This window comes from Theropithecus gelada, chromosome 1, assembly GCF_003255815.1.
Source record: "Theropithecus gelada isolate Dixy chromosome 1, Tgel_1.0, whole genome shotgun sequence".
NCBI lineage: Eukaryota > Metazoa > Chordata > Mammalia > Primates > Cercopithecidae > Theropithecus > Theropithecus gelada.
Genome location: NC_037668.1, coordinates 34,962,021 through 34,969,234, shown reverse-complemented (window position 1 = coordinate 34,969,234; position 7,214 = coordinate 34,962,021). Strand labels below are relative to the sequence as shown.

At 58.0% G+C, this 7,214-nt stretch overlaps 1 protein-coding gene across 1 annotated transcript in view; it reads left to right on the top strand.

The window, feature by feature from the left end:
- Positions 1–218: 218 nt before the first annotated feature.
- Positions 219–7,214, top strand: part of GPR153 (G protein-coupled receptor 153) — a 15,666-nt gene continuing 8,670 nt past the window's right edge. Inside the window, exon 1 of the mRNA XM_025371004.1 lies at positions 219–421. The gene's annotated coding sequence lies outside the window, so the exon portion shown is untranslated. The remainder of the gene's footprint in view (positions 422–7,214) is intronic.

The window sequence follows — 7,214 nt, the reverse complement described above, 5'->3', positions numbered from 1 at the left end:
GACGGACGGACGGACCGACGGACTGACTGACAGACCGACAGACGGCCGCGGATGCCGCGCCTCGGAGCGGGCGGGGGCGGGGCGGGCCGAGGGGCGGCGCGGAGGCCCCGCCGGAGACATGCGCCCTGCTCCGCCCCCCGCCCCCCGCCCCCGGCCGCCCGGCGCAGCAGCGGAGCGGCGGGAGCGGAGCGCGGCGGCGGCGGAGGCGCCCAGGGGAGGGAGGGGCGGCGGAGCCGAGCCCACCGAGCGGAGCGCGCCGGCCGCCGGTGGTCGCCGCCAGCATGCCCCGGCCCACGGGCCGCTCCGCCGCCAGCCACCCCCGCGGCCCTCGGCGGCCCGCGCTCGGCCCAAAGGCGCGGGAACCGCAGCCGGAGCCGGAGGCGGGAGCAGCGAGCCGGAGCCCCGGACGCCCGAATGCAGGGTGAGCGCCGCCGCCCTGGCCCCTGGGGGCGGACGGGCCGGAGGACCCCGGGGGGAGGACACGGCGGGAAAGGAGGGGGCTTTCCGCGCTCTCTTGGTCGCGGGGTCCGTACGAGGGGCCACGAGCGGCGCTTAGCGCTGGCACCCCCCCAACTTGGGGACCTTCGGGGTAACTTCCCCGGGGCCAGCCCCTCCCTCCGTCCCCCTGCATCGGGACCTGGCAACGCCGTCCCTGGGGGCTCTCAGGGGACGGGGGCGGGGCGGTCTGGAGATCCCGAGCCCGCCCCTGCTCAGCGCAACCCGGAGGGGTCCGGAGGCCGCAGTCCCGCCAGGTTTCCCAGGCAGCCGCTTGGACGCGCCCTCGGCGTGGGGCAGGACTTGGGGGACCCACTGGGGACCAGTACGCGAGAGCACGCGAGTCGAAGCGGGGGTTGCACGAGCCGTGGGGGGATTGGAACCCCGGGGGGTTGGGACTGTAGGGGCGGGGACTGGGGGGGGGCGTGCCGGAGATGTCCAGGTCTCGCGGTGCGCGTCCCTCCCTGGGCAACGGCCAGGCCGGGCCCCGTGGAACAGATCGGCTGCAGCGCGGGCGGAGACCAGCGTGGGGGCGGAAGCCGGGGCGCAGCCAGAGCCCGGGGAATCCTTTCAAGTTCTGGGTTCTCTTTGTTGCGCAATGGGGCCTCGCGGCCGCGCGGCCTCATTGGCCCAGAGCCGTGACGTCACGCCCCGGCCACGCCCGCGGGTCTTGCGGAGGGAGGCCGGGTGGGTCCCACCCAGGCTGGCCGCACCTGCAGTCGGCCCTGCAGTAGGCGGGGAGGTGGGAAGCCAGGTGCTGAGATGCTGCGGGATGCTTTAAGTGCCCTGCAGGAGAAACTTCCCAGCAGGAAACAGTGCCATCCTGGGTCCCGTCGGCACTGTGGGGATCCCAGCCTGGGGTCTGGCCCTAGTGGCCGCTCCATTCTATGATGAATGAACAGAAAGGGTGCAATCCGTGGGTCTGTGGTCACTGTCTCAGAGCCAGACGGACACTTTGTTCCCACACAACCAGTCCTCTGTCACTCTGCACTTGGAACCCGGTGTCCACGCCCCGCCCCCCAGGACATTCCTCTCCCATGCCAGGACTACAGCACCCAGGAGTGCCTGTCCCCAAACCCAGCCCTGACACTATTCTCTCCGTGTTGCCCTGAGCTTCTGCCTGAAGTATTCCCGTCTGCAGTGTGGGAACAGTGAGACCTGCCCTGCAGACCTGAGGTTCAGAAAGAACTCAGCTCCAGGGACAACAACAACAACAACAACAACAACAACAACAACAACAAAATGCCCTTTTCCCCAACAGTTTAGGGTTTGAGAGGCCAGGACTTTGGTGTCAGGCAAGTGGAGTTTGGATCCTGGCTCAGGCATGTGCTGGCCAGGGCAAACGGCTTCACCTCTCCCTGCTTCTGCTGGACAAGCTTTACAGTGGGGAAGAATTTTGGGGGCACTCACTGGAGGAGCATGCCCGTTTACAAGAGAATGCACGTGCCCCTGCCCACAGACCTAGAACCTTTTTTTTTCTTTTTTTTTTTTTCTTTTTTTTTTTTTTTTGACGGAGTCTCGCTCTGTCGCCCAGGCTGGAGTGCAGTGGCCAGATCTCAGCTCACTGCAAGCTCCGACTCCCGGGTTCACGCCATTCTCCTCCCTCAGCCTCCTGAGTAGCTGGGACTACAGGCGCCCGCCACCTCACCCGGCTAGTTTTTTGTATTTTTTAGTAGAAACGGGGTTTCACCATGTTAGCCAGGATGGTCTTGATCTCCTGACCTCGTGATCCGCCCATCTCAGCCTCCCAAAGTGCTGGGATTACAGGCTTGAGCCACCGCGCCCGGCCTTTTTTTTTCTTTTTAAGACAGGGTCTCACTCTGTCACTCAGGCGAGTATAGTGGCACAATCACGGCTCACTGTATCCTTGACCTCCCCAGGCTCAGGTGATCCTCGCACCTCAGCCTCCCAAGTAGCTGGGACTATAGGCTCACACCACCACGCCTGGCCAATTTTTTATTTTTTGTACAGACAAGTTTTCACCATGTTGCCCAGGCTGGTCTCAAACTCCTGGGCTCAAGCCATCCACTCACCTTGGCCTCCCAGAGTGCTAGGATTATAGGCATGAGCCACGAGCCACGGCACCCGGCCTTCAGACCTAGAGCCTTTCCCGGCAGTAAGGCACCATTAGGCTAGACGAGAGGAAGAACTGGCACCGTGAAGGGCTGGGCTGGTTGCAGCCTATGGCTCCTTCCTCACCACCCTGCACCAGTAATCAACACGTGGACAGGGTGGGCTGGGCTGGGCCAAGGTCACAGGGGCTAGACAGAGCCTGCTGGGCATCTGAGGGAAGGCCTCCCAGTCTCACAGCCGAGGCGGCCCTGGGCAAGTAGAAATAGATGTTGACTTGATAAGTGCATGCTGAGTCCAGTTTCCTATTTGATAGCGTAAAGACCACTGGTGTCTGCAGCCCTCTCGCCCACAGCGATTACTCACACTCTGCTCTGAACCCCCAAAGGGCTGCCAGGCACCCCAAAGGCTGGAGGTGGCCCAGTGCTCCCCTCACTCCTGAGGCTAGTCTGCCCCAGGTCCTGGTCCCAGTGAATATGTATCTGCCCGCAGGTCTGAGGCTCCCCAGCACTTCCAAGCTCAGTGTCTTGACCCATAAGAGACAGCACAAGGCTGGGTGCTCACGCCTGTAATCCCAGCACTTTGAGAGGCCCAGGCAGGCGAATCACCTGAGGTTGGGAGTTCAAGACCAGCCTGACCAACATGGAGAAACCCCATTTCTACTAAAAATACAAAATTAACTGGGCGAGGTGGTGCATACCTGTAATCCCAATACTTTGGGAGGCCGAAGCGGGCGGATCACAAGGTCAGGAGTATGAGACCAGCCTGGCTAGCATGATGAAATCCCATTTCTACTAAAAATACAAAAATTAGCTGGGCGTGGTGGCACGTGCCTATAACCCCATCTATCCAGGAGGCTGAGGCAGGAGAATCGCTTGAACCAGGGAGTCAGAAGTTGCAGTGAGCCGAGATCATGCCACTGCACTCCAGCCTGGCAACAGACCAAGACTCTATCTCAAAAAAAAAAAAAAAAAAAAAAAAAAAAAAAAAAAAAAAAAGCACAGCTCAGTGAGCTGGGAGGGCTTTAAGAGAGACATTTATTTAGATGGGGAGGCTTTGCTGAGTGCTTACTATGTGCCTGTCTGCATGCTAAACACTTTCCCTGGCATAGTGCAGTAACTACCCACAGCGTTTTTCAAGGTAAGTATTATCTCCAGTTTACAGAGGAGAAAACTCAGGCACAAAGGAGTCACGCAACTCACTGGGAAGCTGGTTTTGGGGCCCTGCAGCCTCAGTGGAGTCCACGCTCTTTCTCGCATACCATGTGGCCTCTACGCTGCACTCAGGGTGGTTTACTAGACACGGGAGGGGCTGGTAGAGTCCAAGGGACCACCCTGCCTCCCACGCTGGGTCTGGGATGGGGAAGAGGAGGCTACTGTGCAAGCTGAAATCTAATAAACATTTGGGAAGGAATTTCCCTGGCTACAGCATTCCCCCCTACCCAGGAGGCCAGCGAAGGAGCCCCAATGTCGCCCAGACTAGGCTCCTTCCACAGGTCAGGGGTCTGGGCAGGTCCAGGGCAGGGGCACCAAGATGAATGAGACACATTTCTTGGGGCCTCGGAAGGTCCAGGGGAAGTCGGGCCACAGACAGACCAAAAGAACTCTGGACAAGAGGCTGGGCACCGTGGCTCATGCCTGTAATCCCAGCATTTTGGGAGGCCGAAGCAGGTGGATCACCTGAGGTCACAAGTTCGAGACCAGACTGGCCAACATGATGAAACCTCATCTCTACTAAAAATACAAAAAATTAGCAGGGTGTGGTGGCGGGCGCTTGTAATCCCAGCAACTTGGAAGGCTGAGGCAGGAAAATAGTTTGAACCCAGGAGGCGGAGGTTGCAGTGAGCTGAGATCCACCCTGGGTAACGAGTAAAACTCCATCTCAAAAAACAAAAGAAAGAACTCTGGACAAGACAAGCAGGAGGCCTGCCAGCTGGTGGCTGGGACATCGCTGCCTTCCCTGTCCGAGAGCCAGGGGCCTTGGCTAAGGCAACAGTGGCCCCCCACCTTGAGCTGGAGATACTTCCTCTCTGGGGGGCATGGGGCGTGTCTGGTGCTGTCGATGCCCATGAGGACCAGAGCATGAGAAAGAGAGCAAATGAGGCTAAATGGGCCCTGGGTGAGAAGGGCCAGTTAAGTGTGATCAGAGCACAAAGTAGGCCTTCACTTGGCACTTGGCTTCTCCCACATTGCCTGCCTGGGCTGCAGCCAGAGGGCTGCCAGGCTGGGAAGGGTGAGGGAGGGACTCGCTGCCCAGCCCCCTGGCAGGATGGGTGCTTCCCTGCTCCCCGCCACGTGCCTGCTGCCCAGCATCCTGTGTCCCTGACTCACATGGAAAGGCCATCGGCACTTCCTCTGACTTCAGAGTCAAGCTCTGGTCTGGTTTACGGGCTGTCTCCAGGCCCTTGCTGCCCAAGCCAACCAGAGCATGAGACTAGCCACCACCCCAGAGCACCCACTGTGTGCCAGACCTGGGCCCAGGGCTACAGAGAGGTGGCTGCTGTCCACCTCAGCCTCCTCGTAGAAGAAGCACTGAAGTCCCTTAGAGGAGAAGGTACAGTGACCTTGCCCCAGCCATACCACTGCTGTGTGGGGGCTTTAACCCCTGCCCAGGGTCTAGCTGTGGAAGGTCAGCTGGGGGCTGACATAGCAGACTGCCTGCCCCCTCTCAGGGTGGTCAGGAAAGTGGTGACCAGCTCCCTTCCCCAACAGGTCACTTGGGGAACAGGAGAGGGAAATGGAGGTTCAGGGGGCATGGTCCTCCTGGACATGTCCTCATGTGGCCTGATGAAGTGGAATGAAGGCAAGCGCGGCAGAGGTGTCCACTGTGGGGGGCTCTGGCATAGGCTGTGTGAGGATTCTGGAACATTTGATGACAAGAGGACTTGTTCTGGGATAGTGCCAGGGCATGCACAGGGCAAGAGTGCCCATCTGGACCCACCATGGCTGGTTCCCTGGGGATTCAGGTAACCTGGAAGGAAACCCAGATATTGAGCTTTGACCAGGAGTGGATGGAAATGAAGGAATACACACTTACTGGGCACCCCCGTATACAGCCCCTGGGTGTCAGGGACATGGGCAGGAGGGTCCTCCCCGGGGGTGGAGAGGAGGGTGCAGCCTGATGTAAGCCAGGGCCAGATAGGTCATGGTGTGCCGGGGCCTTCCCTGCCTTAGGGCATTTGTGCTGCTGTAACACAGTGCTTAAGACCCAGTAACTCATGACGAACAGATTTATGTCTCGCCAGGTGTGGGAGCACTCGCCCTGTAATCCCAGCTACTCAGGGAGCACTCGCCTTGTAATCCCAGCTACTGAGGAAGTTTAGATGTGAGGATCGCTTGAGCTCCGGAGTTTGAGACCAGCCTGGGCAACATAGTGAGACTCTGTCTCTAAAATATAAAAATAAGGCCGGGTGCGGCGGCTCATGCCTGTGATCCCGGCACTCTGGGAGGCTGAAGTGGGCAGGTCACTTGAGGTCAGGAGTTTGAGACCAGCCTGGGCAACGTGGTTAAACTCTGTTTCTACTAAAAATACAAAAAAATGTAGCCGGGCATGGTGGTACATGCCTGTAGTCCCAGCCACTCGGGAGGCTGAGGCACAAGGATGGCTTGAACCCGGGAGGTGGAGGTTGCAGGGGCTGAGGTGGTGCCAGTGCACTCCAGCCTGGGTGACAGAGCAAGACTCAGAAAGAAAGAGAGAGAGAGAGAGAGAGAGAGAGAGAGAGAGAGAGAGAAAGGGAAAGAAGGGAAGGAAAGGAAGGAAAGGAAAGGAAGGAAAAGATACACATATATATATATAAATTTTTTTTCAAAAAAGAAAAGCTGAGAAATCCAAAATCAAGGTGCTGGCAGGTTTGATGTCTGGCAAGTCCTGGTCTATGCTTCAAAGATGGTGCCTTGCATGCTGTGTCCTTTGGAGAGGAGCAGCGCTGTTGCTCACATGGCAGAAGAGAGAAAGCTCCCTGAGAGAGAACTCACTCCCAGAAGCCGTTTTGTAAACACATTAAACCCACCCATGGCCTAATCACCTCTTAAATGTTTCATGGCCAGGCACTGTGGCTCACACCTGTAATCCCAACACTTTGGAAGGCCAAGGTGAGAGGACTGCTTGAGGCCGGGAGTCTGAGACCAACCTGGGCAACAGAGCAAGACCCCATCTCTACAAAAAAATTTAAACTAGCCAGGCAGGGCATGGGGCTAACCCCTATAATCTCAGCACTTTGGGAAGCCAAGGCAGGTGGATCATGAGGTCAGGAGTTCAAGACCAGCCTGACCAACATGGTGAAACCCTGTCTCTACTAAAAATACAAAAATTAGCCGGGCGTGGTGGTGCGTGCCTGTAATCCCAGCTACTCAGGAGGCTAAGGCTGGAGAATTGCTTGAACCCGGGAGGTGAAGGTTGTAGTGAGCCAAGATCATGCCATTGCACTCCAGCCTGGGTGACAGAGCAAGATTCCGTTTCAAAAAAAAAAGTAGCCAGGCATGGCAGTGTACCCCTGTAGTCCCAGCTACTCGGAAGGCTGAGTGGGGAGGATCACCTGAGCCCAGGAGTTCCGTGCCACAGTGAGCTATGATCTCACCACTGCACTCCAGCCTGGGTGATAGAGCAAGACCTAATTTCTTTTTTTTTTTTTTTTTTTTTTTTTTTTTTTT